The sequence below is a fragment of the Epinephelus moara genome, chromosome 18 (genome assembly GCF_006386435.1).
Source record: "Epinephelus moara isolate mb chromosome 18, YSFRI_EMoa_1.0, whole genome shotgun sequence".
Classification (NCBI taxonomy): domain Eukaryota; kingdom Metazoa; phylum Chordata; class Actinopteri; order Perciformes; family Serranidae; genus Epinephelus; species Epinephelus moara.
In genome coordinates this window covers 23,174,178-23,188,397 of record NC_065523.1, presented here as the reverse complement: position 1 = coordinate 23,188,397, position 14,220 = coordinate 23,174,178, and the positions used below count along the sequence as shown (strand labels likewise).

The following is a 14,220-nucleotide window of genomic DNA, read 5'->3' as shown; positions in this document are numbered from 1 at the left end:
GCTTCACGCAGCCAACAAGAGCAGATGATGAGCTGTCACTCAGACCTCCACTGGCAGAACGGAGATGGGGAAGAATGTGTCCGTGGCGATGGTTACACCTGTGCTGTCTGTGGTTTCCTGCGGCGCTATTGCAGGGTGTAATCCCTAACATCGCCCGTGTTTATGCTTGTGTTTTAGTTACAGGCCTGATACTCGCATGCTTTAGAGCTTAGATGGGACTTCTGCTTCAGTTACTCCTCAGCCTGGCCCAGGGGCATCCTCCCCAGCCTGCCACACACAGGCTCATCCCCGGCATGTATGGATACAGTAAACAAACACGGTAGCTTTCTACATGTGTCATACATCCTGAGTTACCTCCCTGCACTGTACACACAGTCAAGTATCATAGAAACTCCAGTTAAAGGCTTTTTTTTAAATATCAAACTAGACACTGTGCTCTGTTTAAAGTTGTTGTGTAAAAAGTAATTTATGTTCAAACTCTGTTCTAAATTTAGAAAGTGCAAAACCATATTTTTCTGTTGATCTGGACTTGGATTGCCATAACAGGATCATTTACAGGGAACATTTAGTTGCGGTTGTTTCCTTATGTACTCGGAGTATTTGAGGAGGTCTTTTTTTGTTGTTTTATATGGTTTGTATTTCGTCATGAGTGACGCCGGCTGCACCACTGAGGTCATAAACGGGGAGGAGAAAGTTCTCAGTGCCAGCAGCTGAACTCACTTTTTATTTTAGTAAATATGCTAAATTTAGAGCTCAGCTGTGGCCAAAAGTTCGTCCCAAACTCCCTGAATGACACACCTTTCGAGAAGTGACTCTCAACATCTGCTATTTTTATCATAATCTCACTTTCCCCCCCTTTGTTTTTGTAACTTTCTCTCCTTTCTTTTTCTGACAGACGCACTATAAATGATGCAGTCCTGTTTTTCATTTATAAGATTTGTTGGGTGGATTATTACAGAGAGGATCCTAATTCCCACTAAAGGAAGGACATGCTTCAGCAGTGTTTATGAAAACACTGAGCTCTGACGTGAGTAGCAGTGGAGAACCAGTAACAGGTCCTCTCTGCTTACACACCCTCCTTACACCGCTGCCCAGTGAAAGGTCTGCTGTAATGTAATGGTGGCATTTCAACCCTTAAAAGCAAGATGGCCAATTGGATAATGGGATTCGGTTTGCCATTCTGGGGAGCAAACCAAGCCGTGACACTGCATAAAGTTCCCTGTGACGGCTTCTGCTGACTGAGACAAAACCTTACACTACATAAAGTCTGGCCTGTTATAAGTACAGTATGGAAGCCTTGTGGTTCTTCTTCTGTACAGCGTGACATTGATGAGATCCACCCGTCGTCTGTCTGTTATTTCTGTCCCTGACCCATTATTGTCAAACGGCGCTCTGCTCCACTGTAAAGTGGTCAGTGTTTTGGAAGCTGGTCCTGTGGGTTGAGGCTTTCAACCGTTTTCCATTCGTACCTCATATTACATGCTCTAACAGTGTTTTACCTAAATGAACCCAGCTGAACAAATGGAGAGTGAAGAGTTAAGCAGATATAGCAATGTAATACTATATACTGTAGGTGGTGTGTGAAGTGACGTTTGCCCTCTTTTGATTTTTTTTTTTTTTTTCTCTTTCACAGTGAAGGAATCCAAATTCTTGGAATGAGATGTCAACCTTTAATTGCTTCCAAGGGATCTTCTGGTGAGTATATATATGTTTCAAAAGACTGCAAATAGTCTCAGTGTGCTTTTGGTGCCACAGTGTTAAAGTTCTCTCCTGTTCATTTTTGCTATGTCCGTGTGCTTAACCATGTGTCCCTACTGGGCAAGCATAGCCTACGTTCACATTACAAGCAAATGTGGCCTAAACCTTTTTTTTTTTTTTTTTTTTTGCTCTCATGTGACACAGTTAGGATTTTTTCAGAGTGTGGACACAGAAATTGAGGTTAGCGTTAGTTCAGGCAGGACACCAAGCTCAGCTCACATCCCAGCTACATCAGCTGATCTCAAACAGCCCATAATAACTGATGGAGCAGTTGATTGATGGAAGGGAGTCAGCTGATAGATCACATGACTCCTTTCAATGCAACCAATTGGCGAATCTTATTCAGGGCGCCCTATTTAAACTGCTCTGGCCTCCCTACTGTTGCTGCTTCCTCCTTTGTAACCTGCCTCCGCCCCAGCTCCTCCTTTTCATGCTGTGTCTGACTTATCAATGTCATTTCTGTTTGTCATTGATGCTGCTCTGTTCTGTTCTTTGGGGTCTTTGCTGCTGCTCTCCCTGCCTTAGGCTTTCCAAGTAGGCGCATGGAAGGGCAGGGAGGTTTGCCCTCTCTGCCTGACGGCTTTCTACGTAAGCGCGTGGAAGTGTGGAGAGGTGTGGTCTCTCCTCCATGGGCTTTCCACAGTGGCGCATGGAAGAGGTTTTCTGCGTAGGTCTAGGAAAAGCGAAGAGGCCCCAGAACAGAGCCATACCGCCTAATATAATACCGCTACTACTACTACTATAATACCGCTGTGTTCCTGACTGAAATCCATTTTTTCCAATCAGATCTGGGCCACTTTCATTAGTGGTCCTAAACCCAGTACATATCTGCTGTAGCTATAGTGCTGCTGCGGTAGGCTGCCCCAATCTCCAGCCAATACTGAGGCTTACTGTCAGATCCTTGCGATCCTTGAGTTCTGCCTTGTCACGAGGTGGTGACAGCTATATTGTAATAGCCCTGGACATTGTTAAGTTCTGGGGATACTGTTCCTCTGTGAAACCCTCAACTACGCGGCCCCAGCACTCCCGATTCCTCCCGCACCGACTCTTTTTCCACAGAACTACCAGCAGTAGCTACTAATAGAGCTATACGGCTTTTGCATTCCCTCTGCTTCTCACCTTCATGCCATTGTTTTTACGGCTCATAATCCTGAAGCTTCAGTTGTTCGGAAAATGTCCCATTGGACCAAAAGCCCATTTTACTACAGCTGCATACCAAAAACAAATACATTCCTCCCAAAACTACAGATTCATTTTTCCAACCTTCGTCATTCTGCATAGTAATTAGCCATGTGTTTCTGTTTGGGAGATCGGCGTCTATGAACAACTGTCATTTGAAATCCGTAGCAATTTGTTCAGGAAATGAAGCTTGCATCGCTAATGTAATGTGTGTGATGTTATTGGTTGCATGTGAGGCGTTTCAGGGCATTAATCTCAGATATGTGTCACTTCAAACACAAATGTGAACAGCACAGGCAGAAGGATCGGATGTGGAGAAAAAATTGGAACTGAGCATCAAGCCTTGTAATGTGAATGTAGCCTTTGTTGTCATAGGGTGATGTTATGTCCTTATCTCCAAGCTTTTCTTACCAGCAGTGTTTTACTTTGCAGCTCTTGCGGCTGACCCAGATGTGCTGAATGTTTTCACTATCTGTAACAAAGCGGACGTATGCCAGAGACTTTTAGTGTTACTGTGGTTTAGCCTCATAAAACTGATGCAACTTTTAACCGTTGGCACAACTGGCAGCCAAATGTTAATTATTTAGCTTAACATGAAGAATTTAGACAGAATTTACTGCATGATATTTGTTGTGGTTTACTAAAGAGATTGTTCTCATCCTCGACATGGCATTTTAACACAAAGCATTTAATCACACTGCTTTTTAAAGCCACAGCCATTAATACTGTTTTGTGACTGTGCTGTAGCCTGCGGGACTCAGTGTACTTAGCCCCTCTCCCACATCCCATCAGCCCCGCTCCCTCCCCACTGGTGCCCCCTATCCCTTACTCCCTCATTCAGCTGGTCCACCCTCTACCAACCAGTGTGCGCCTGTCAGCGTGTCACCCCAGGGTGATGCCCCTCTCTCAGCCCCTTGGGGCCCTTTTGACTCCGCAGCACTCAGTGTTTGCCCAATCATTTGGGAGCCGGATACGGGGATGAATTGTTAACTACAGCAGGTCAGCCTGTGCCCCACAACCCCCGGCCCTCTCTGCTCCCCCCCGACCTGCTGTTGACTCATCTCCATGGCAATGGGGCAGGAATTTGTTTTCTCTCATGTGTCTGCTGCCAGCCAGCTACCCGCCACCACCGCCTCCCCCTCCACTTCTTCTCTTCATCCTCGCCGCCTCTGAGCGCCCAATCAAGAGGCAGCTGGAGGGAGTCACATGGTCAGGAAGTGTTGAGGGTGCATCCCACTGAGCGAAGCGGTGCTGTCACTGGAGCTTTGCTCTGCTCGGCTGGGAAAGAAGGCCTTAGGGGGAAAATGTGTGTGATTTGTTTGGTCGGAAAGTACAGTCATCAATGATTTCCTGAGCATACAGACGTTTTTAAACACAGGCGATCAGAAATGCACACACACATATACACATACATACACACACACACACGTTTTGAGGAGGCTATGTGCAGCCATGTGGTTTATAATGTGCAACTTATTACAAAATACATTATATGTAAGCCGTCTAAATCCTCCTCCTGCAGCCATCATGATGGCCTTAGTTAAAATAATTCAATTTCTGTTTATTTTTGCAGTGCAATGATTAAGAGAAACCCCAAACAGAGCGAGCCTGTCATATACATTATAGTTGTGTACCAGTCTATTTCCACGCTTCACATAGCACGGTAATACAGTACAAAGAGACACAGAGCCCCTGCATTCCTCTTTGCTATGATTTTGTTATGAAAAATGCTACATGTGGCTCTCTGAGATCAAACGTGGTCCCATCTTTTTTGCTAACACAGTTGTGAGCAGTTTAATTCCCACCATTGTCTCAAGGTATCGACGAGCTCAAGTGTGTACATGTGTGAGTGTGTTTGTGTGTTTGCCTCCACACGCGTTATTAGCTTAGGGCAGGTGAGTGTTTGCCTACCCGTCTCCCTTTATGAGGTGAGTGTTTGCCCAAGGAATGCACCACGTCCGATTTGTCATTGACTCTTATTGTTCGGCTCATCCAACTGGTGCCTTGAGGTTGAGTTGTGCTGTGCCCTGGCAAGTGAGAAATATGTGCTTTCCTTCCTCTTTTTTTTCTCTCTTGTATTTGCACACTTTCTTGGATGAAAATGTGACTTGGTGGAAAAGTATTAAGGATGGTAAATGCATTCAGAACGAAAATGAGAGGAGTCCAGACCTGCATCGAGCAAAAGTGGAAAGTGAATTATTAAACATCACGATCAAGTCGAATGTCACCGATTTCAGAGAATTTACAAAAGTTTTGATGAAAGCCAGAGTTTGAGCCTGGCTTCTGCTCCCCATCTGTAACTACATGGAACGTTCTTGTTCTGGACTTGGGTCAGTTGAGATAGAAAATTACACAAGTCGTCACTCTTCAATTATGCATTATGCAAACTGAAGTGAAAAAAAGAGACAAAGTGTGACGTTATTGAGGGGAATTACTTCTAACCAGGCACATCCTGTAGATACATATGAGCCCTGATGAGCAAAGTTGGCTCCCTCGCTTTGTGGTAATGAGGAAGCCTCAGCAAACTAATCCCTCCCACTGCACTCGAGTGGTTAACAGAGTCATAACAAATGGCATGTGCAGCTTTTTATGCTTATTTCCAGAGAGATTAAATATTCGACATCACAAATAACAAGATTTTTGTTTGCGTAGAAGTCGTTATGCGTGGAAGTGTGCGGATTCCTGTGGATATCTGTGTAAAAATGTACACATATAAGTATATTTGAGTTTGCGTGCATGTGTGCCTGCGTGTGTTTGTGCGGCTGTCGTCCTGTGCCACCATCTGGGTGGTCCTCACGGCTGGTTTGATGGTAATCCCCCTGTCCCATAAATCAGTGTCCGGGCTCGGGCCGGGAGCTGATGCTGTGTGACCAGTGGAGCGAGGGGCTTGAGGCACTAAGCCGAGACCCCAGCCGCTGCCCCGGCCTGGCCTGGCCACACGTCAGCTCTCCACACCACCTTTAAAATAACTCGTCATGCATGGCTGACTTCGGGAAATGGCCTCAGCTCCAAGAACATACGAGCCACCGGCAATATAAGCCGCAGTAGAAATGGAGGGCACTCTCATAAACTCTAGCAGCAGAAGATAAAGTTTCATGACTTATAACCTGAATAGTTTGTGACTCCAAAGCCTCTCCCTCAATATGCTGAACTTTGTCATTATGCATATTTTTTTTTTTGCAATTTTCAAATATTATAAAAATGTATTTACGAATAATACATTTGTTTGTTCCAACTGGTGGCTAACAACTCAAAGTGACTTTTGATAGCCTTCGAGAGAGCTGCTTTTAGTTCAAATGTTTCTGTCTGACTGAAAGTGCTAAGATTAAAGCCATATCTTAGTCTTTGTAGGGCCTGTACTTCTCTCTGAGAATGAGGAGGGAGGATGAAGGCCTGTCCGAGCTGTCTGGCTTGCATACAGCTCTCCGCTGAGCTTTTATCTAGGGAGATTGGTTGCAGCTCTGTCCAGACCCGACTCCCAGGGAGTGCACAGTCCTGAGACCTGTGGCATTAATAAAGATAATGCTGTTTGGAATAATAACAGTCAATTCCGCCCAATAGAGGGGAGAGACAACAGAGTGTAGCGGAATACAAAAGAAGCCAAGATGAAAGGCTGAAAGGTAGTCGTGTGTACCTCTCTGGCTCTCTCGTGGGAACTGATGGAACCGTTATCAACATGTTCGCACACAAACAGCACTGAGAGGGACCCTATGCCGATTTTGACCCTCAGGTGCCATGACGCAGAAATGCAATTTGTTCTTTTGTCTGCCAAGATCACAGAGGGAGAGCAGTGACTTGTCTTTCTTTCATTCTTACTTATTTTTTTTCTCCCTTACTCCCCTCCTTTTCATTCTCTCTGTTCCCCATTGCCTTCAGTGAGTGCAATTTAGTTTGATGAGCAGGTGGTCTTTTTTGAATCTCACAGTGCTTTTGGCTCCCACCTCTGGCGTGTGGGGCTTTCAGTTGGAGTCAGTCATGTAGGCCAGGATTAGAAGGGTGGAGGAGAAGGAGGAGGAGGTCCAGTAAGAGTCTTGGTATTGGCGACCTCAGCGCCCTGCAGTCAGAACCATGCAGAGTGCAGATTGAAAGAGTTATTTTGTTGCTAAAGCTCTCAGCCGCACCCCAGATGGCTTTTGTGCGGGCCAGGGACATGTTTGGGGACAGGGTTAAAGCAACAGAGTCCTTCAGGCTTGGTGAGTCTCTGGGCTCAGCAGGTAAAGCACTGTGGGCCAGACAGACTGAGAAGGCAAAACGTTGTGGTCTCGGCACTTTTCCACCTTGAATCTGAACAGTGGACCGAAACAAAATAAGTGGATTAGAGCAAAGGGAAGACATACTTCTCAGCACACCCACATACACACACACACACACCCATATACACAGTGAGATTAAGGCCTCCGAACATCCACCCAAGTTAAGATTTATTGGAGCATCTCATCTGAGTCACATAAGACAAAAGAGCTGGTAGAAAAGGGAGTGAAACGTGCTGCGTATGCATTTCCAGTGGAAGCCCTTTCTCCCCTTGCACACTATTTCCTGGTAGCAGAAAACAGCACCTACTAAATTACAACCTGCTTTCACTGCTTTACCTTTGATCTCAGTTTCATCACACGCTGCTAATTAACCAACCCTGTTAGTACTTAAAGGAATTTATGGCCCATTACTTTATCTGTCCAACATTCCTTTGCAATAATCTCCATGGTGACGCCTAGACAAGCAATCAATATTTTGTCAATAATGCTAAACAGGTGTGCTGCTCTGCTTTCTGTCTCATGTTGACTTCTTGTGTCGTAAAAGCCCTTCTGCCCTTGAGCATGAGGACTTGGGTATAAGCCTGTCATTGGTCGGTTATTTTAGACATTTTCAATCCCCATCGCTATCTGAAATGAGTCTTGCTTTGCCAGACGTACCTATGCACTGCGTTCATTTTAACGCCAGGCCTTACCTCTCCATACGCAAATGTTCCACCAAACAAGTTCCCATCCATTTTCCATCCATTTTCTAACTGCTTATCCTCTTGAGGGTTGCGGGGGGGCTGGAGCCTATCCCAGCTGACAATGGGCGAGAGGCGGGGTACACCCTGGACAGGTCACCAGACTATCGCAGGGCTGACACATAGAGACAAACAACCATTCACACCTACGGACAATTTAGAGTCACCAGACCCTCTGTCCAGACCCGGCTCCCAGGGAGTGCACAGTCCTGAGACCTGTGGCATTAATAAAGATAATGCTGTCTTTGGACTGTGGGAGGAAGCCGGAGTACCCGGAGAGAACCCACGCTGACACGGGGAGAACATGCAAACTTCACACAGAAGAGCTCCCACACCTGGGATCGAACTGGGAACCCTCTTGCTGTGAGGCGACAGTGCTAACCACCACACACACATTTTCCCAACCTATGCCGAAAACACACCAAGAAGCGACAAAGTTTGGCCTGTGGCAAGCTGCCATGTAGTGTCTATGGAAAGCTGTGGCCATGTGATTCTGCTGCAAAGTCTGTCCAAACTAAAAGTTGGGGCTAGTTTAACTTTTAGTGGTAAATTGCAGCCAAAGAATACCCGCAGCCAGTCCGTAAGTCCGTAAGTCCAGTGACTCATGTGACAATTTGACCTAAGTTACAAAGACATTTCTTCCCACCTTTAACACATGAACTCTCCTCTCAGTCGAAGAACAATGGAATTATCACGGTAAGCCACACTTTGCCGTGGCTTGGTGTGTTTTTTAGCATTAGTGCAGAATTATGATGGGTTCAGCCCAACCTTTCTCCAGCCCTGGCTCAGCAAGAGATAGAGCTGGCTGTACGAGACAGCTGACAAGTAGTTTAATCACTGCCCATGTTATATTAAACTGCATGTAATCATATAATAAATTCAAAGGTAACATTACCTTTTCAAAGAATGAGATGTTGTTTGTATTTTCTTAAAACAAGACCATTATTTAACCAGCATATTTCCTCTACATAAACAAGATATAATCTACTGTATATGTCTTTAATTTATGCTAACTGTTTGCTGGCTAACTCAGCATCACTGTTGACTCAAAGTTTTGTCAGAAGCAGCTGTATATGTGTCAGTCACTGGAAAATCAAATAGTCGCCCTACTGAATATGGCTAACAAGAAGTCAGTGTCAGAATGAGAAATGTTTTGGTCTGAATGTCAAGCAACAGACTTTGAGGTCTCAGCTGTAAATCAAAGTGTGAGGGGTGACTGGGTGGACTCTTCTGTTTGCCATTCTGGGTTTGTCCCCCGAGTGTTTGTCATGGAGGTTTCGCAAGTGGCCGTTTCTACTTGCACTGATAAACAGCAGGGATTGGATCCAGACCCTGCTGGGTTCTAGTTGGAGCCCCGGGGCCTGTAACCACACAGACCGGGAATGTTAGTCATTTGTTTATTATTGGTGATATTTGCCCGCTCCTAATCCCTGGCTGGATTAGCCTTGATGTGTTCCTCATCCCACCTTTTTCCACCGTTGCAGTCCCTGGCATTTACACAAGGAGTTTTGCATGTTTTGTTAATGTGTGCATTGACAATATGCACACACATGTGCATGCAACGGCGTGCTTCTAGGCTTGTGCGTTGATCCATGGATGTGTGTTTGAGTGTGTGTGCCATATCGCATGTGTCGCTGAAGGATGTTTGTAATCAAGGGAGTTTGACAGATATCCCCTCTAACTCCGACCCATGTAACTCTGTGATCAGTGTCAATAGGAAAACTCTGGTACTGTGGCTGACTTTTTATCCCATGCCAGGGCATCTTGCTCTATGGCCGTGCTCGCAGCTGAAGTGCGTGTTTGGATCAACAGGGCTCCAGAAAGTGTTTTCTGACATTTATTTTCAAACGGAAACACACAAAGAGCCTTATAGGAACCAATTAATCAAAGATGCTGAATGTCAGCGTGGCGTCATTGGAAATCGGAAATTACTGATGTCATGAGGCAGAAGAAAGTGATCAGAGTGGTGCTTATGTGTCTGTCCCGTGTGTTGTGAAACTATTGGCCGGGAGTCACCTGGATCCGGGAGGGAACAGGCTTTACTTAGCGGACCTAACTTGTTCGGCGTGACCTTTAAAGAGCTGATCCCTAACACTACATAAATCTGTTTCCAGTTTCAAAACACGACCACGCACATACACATTAACATGCCGTGCTCTTTTACCCGCAGTGTTTTTGTGGGTGTGAAAGTCCTGCAAATCTGCACAAACACTTAGGCCCTGCACAAAATCCCTTCTCCCCCATTCCTCCCACAAGCATACACAGAAGAAGATACGCCAACGCGAGAGTGACAGACTTATTCACGACATAGACATGTAATTATCTATGTTTATGTGTGTGGGCTTTGAGGCCAAGAGGTTAAGAATGACGCTTCATGAATTTTTAGAATACTTGACTCAAACTTGTCTGGGTGAGAGTCCCATCTCACTGCAGGGAGCAAAGTGTACTTGACATGATTTAGGGGGACTCAAGTTTCAAATGAGTTAGGGCACATCCAAGTCAAGTCACAAGTCTCTGTAAGCAAGAGTGAAGACACAAGTGGATGGCACAGCATTTGCACATTCTCATCTCCAACCTATAGTGATTTTATAGAGCTAGGTACAAGTCATTCTCAAGCCAAAACTTTAGGCCTTTGCACACCAAGCCTGTATTTTTTTATCTGATAAAATAGTTACACACAGAAACCTTGCACACTGAGTGTACTGAGTTATATTGTTATATTTGTTGCGACAATATGCATTACAAGACAAAATGTAAAAGCACCCTTGCTTCTCTTCACTGGAGGCAGCTCCTCTGCTGTTGCCTCTTGTTGCCTGCGTCTGGCATTCGGCACTGCGGCAAGGTGCTGACCTGTTTTCCCTTTCTGTTGCCACACTGTCGCTCCCTGTCCCTGGCTCCAACAACTCTGAACTTTCACCCAGGAGGCTGGTGTTCACTTCCCCTATGAATGTAGAGCCAAACCATAATATTTTTTTCTAAACTTAACTACATGTGTTTGTTGCACAATGAAATGAATGTAAATATGCGGCGTTTTATCGATGATGTAAGATTATTTTTGAAGAAGACTGTATGCATCTAATTAACGGTCCGATTTTTGAAAACCAGCTTGAATGAATCAAGCTCAGTAAACCCCAAAACAGTGTCTGACCCTCCCTCAACATCCTTTCTTTACCCTGCACAGAAAGTGTTTTTACTCCCTGCACATGGAAGCTGTCCAGCTGAAGCGGTCACAGCTGAGCTTCATGGGGTGTTGGTTAATTGGCAGTTTTTGGTAAGTGCAGTTATGCTCCACTATGCATATCTTCCTCAATGTCCCTTGCACTATTTGCCTTTTTAAAGTGTCCTTTAATTGGCTGCACAGTCACAGTCTCCTGCTCGAACTGTCCCCTGTGGTACCTGAATGTGGCCTATTTGACCCTGAGGCCCTGGGGTGAAAACCTCATATTTGGCAGCCAAACCCAATGAACGTTGACCAGATTTTTTTCTGCTTTTGTTTTCAGTCTCAATCTCTTTTTTTCTCAACATCTTTAATAAGAGTTTTGAAGGTGATCTCTTTGCATAGAGACAGTATTTGGGCCTCTGAAAAGCAAAATCCGCTCAGTTTCAACACCTCCTCATAATCCTTACCTAGCCTGTGTTTTTGTGAGAGTCTGCCAGCCTCAGTCAGGCAGTTCTGTCAACATGGTAACATGCCTGCCTCCTCAGCCCCAAAGAAAGGCCTCATATTTGGGCTCTAGAGGACCCTGACTTGTCCATCTGATAGATCTGGCCACAGCTTCTCCCTACACACCAGCCACTTCCAACTGGGCTGCATCAGCAGTACTGAAAGACCTGAGAGTACTGTGATCCCACCATGGGGTGTATGGCTGTGGCTCCGGCTGCACTACACTTTAATCCCCTTCCCTTTTAACCACAATGGGAAACATGTGCTTACTCTGTGTAGGGTACAGGCCCACCATGGGAGAGGCTGTTTACTTTCACTCTAAAACTAACATTTCACAGCTCCTGTGACCACTACCTCTACTGGGTTAAAAAGGTGATAGATGATCATTTGGTTGCATTTTTGTTTGTTGCTGCTGCTGAGTAGAACTGTTTTCTCACTTCTCATATAAAATCTGACACGCAAATGAGTTCTTTCCACATTATGGTCAAGAACAGAGGAGGGGTGAGCTGTCGAATTTGTCCTATTAAAGAGCGGCTTCGTGTAACTTTATTATCCACTTAAACTTCCATTTCCAAATGCAGCGTATGACACTGATGATTGCACCTTTGCCTCTTGGTGAGAGAATTTAGCAAAACTGGGAACTGTGCTTGTCAAAACTATACCCTAAACCAACATAATCCACCATGTAGGATTTTTCCAGATGTGGGGAGTGCATCTCATTGCTTTAGATTTCAACACCCAGAACAGGAGTCTAAGGTCACGGTATGCGTCCGTAAAGTTGTGTTCTGTTTCCAGTGGTAAGACAGTTGTTTCTGTGCAGGCAGGGAGCTACAACAGAGAGATGCAGTGGTGTAAAACAGCAACCAGTGGACATATGCCAACCCAGAGGACAGGAAATGCACTCCAGATGAAGATACTACATTGTGGTTTACTTTACCGGTGTGTGTGTGTTCAGGAATGTGTGCTATAGGACTGACCATATGTGTCTTGAGTGACATCACAGCATTTCCAAATCCTTTTACCCACTAGATTGGCAGTTTTTATTTTCATCTTTATCAATTCATTGATTGTTTATCTTAAACAAATGTCAAACACCCTCATTAGCAGAGCCCACATTGCTCCTCCTGACTAACAGAACATAAGGTATTTCATTTACAGTGATTCAAAACAGACTGTAAATCGTGTAACCAGGAAACGCTGCTGGTTTTACATAATTTCAGTCAGGTATAAAAATCAACCTGCAGAGACTTGAAACCTGCTTGTCTTGTTACTGTTGTCTGCAGCTGCTCCACAGCACTGCAGCTGTACAGTATAAAGACAGATACAAATTTCACATAGCGGCTGCCGGTGTTGCGTTATACTTTTTGAATAGATAGCTGCACAAGTAGGCAGAATCTGTAGGTGATGGGACAAGATCTTAGTATCAGAAGTGTTCTGATTTCTGTTTGTAGTCCAAGTTGTATCAACAAATCATGTTTGAACAGGAGGTAACAGTCTGTATAGAGAGGTGGATTGCAATCTTGGAACCAATCGGCTATTGTCTGATAAAGAGTTAGCTTTATATTATCTTTACATGCAGATATCCATTTAAAAAGATTAGCCAAAATGACTGGTGCATGAAAGAGGAAGTCTATGCCCGGATATCCACTGGCTACACCGGACAAGCCCGAAATATTGGTTCTCGCTTTTTTCTCACCAGGCGACAGCCGACAGGTTCTGAGATTGGTGTTGCATTCACTTGCTGTGCTGTCATAAACTCCTACCCACAATATACAAACATGGATGTGCAAAAAAGGAAAATAAACATCTGGTAATTTTTAGCATTAAAAAGTTGTTGTTCAAAAACCACTTTTCAAACCTCAGTTGTAAGGGTGGGACCTTGAAGGCACCAAGAAAAAAACCTTTGCACATAACAATGTTACTGTGTCAAAAAATGTTGAAATGATTACTTTGATGAATTACTCTGTCAAGCATATTGCAAGTCACTCTGCAAGTTGTGTATCTGCGCTGAAATTAATGGAAAACCAATGGCAGCCTGGAATGTCTTACAGCGTGGTGTGCTTTGGAAAATGTTTGCCAGCAGTGTTGAGTCGACACGTATTTGCCTTTCTTCGGCCAAAACACGTAAAACCAATTGTACAATAATTAACTGTACACAGTTGCTGTAGAAGTTACCATGCATCAGTGCAATCTGAGGCTGTGGTGACCAATTCCCAACTCCTGGCTGGTGGCACTGTGTGACTGAATCAGATTTTGGCCTCCACAGGTGTGGCAGGTGATCTGAGGGATGAGTGAGCCCTTCCTGGGGTAACAGTAGCCCCAGCCAGCTCCCCCTGTTGCCCTTCCCCAATCTGCCCTTTCCTGTCGCCTTATCTGAGCATCCAGTGCAATCTAACCCAGGGCGCGGCCCCTCTTCTCCTCCGTTTCCCGTTGCCGGCCTCCATTGCTGGTCCTCTCAGATGTCACTGTGAAGAGAGAATCAACCCGCTTGAGTTGAACTTGAGTTGGGCTGACTGACAGAGTCTTGACGCCCCATTGTAGGCACAACTGTCTCAGCTTCCTGCCACCCACAACTTCCCACACTCCGACCTCCATGGCACCAAGGGCAAAAGGAGCACAGACAACG

General features: G+C 45.1%; 1 long non-coding RNA gene across 1 annotated transcript in view; it reads left to right on the top strand.

Annotated features, from left to right (window-relative positions):
- The window catches only part of LOC126405298 (uncharacterized), a 59,436-nt gene that overhangs the window by 37,481 nt on the left and 7,735 nt on the right, over positions 1–14,220 (top strand). Inside the window, exon 2 of the long non-coding RNA XR_007571566.1 lies at positions 1,634–1,695. This is a non-coding gene — a long non-coding RNA (uncharacterized LOC126405298). The remainder of the gene's footprint in view (positions 1–1,633; positions 1,696–14,220) is intronic.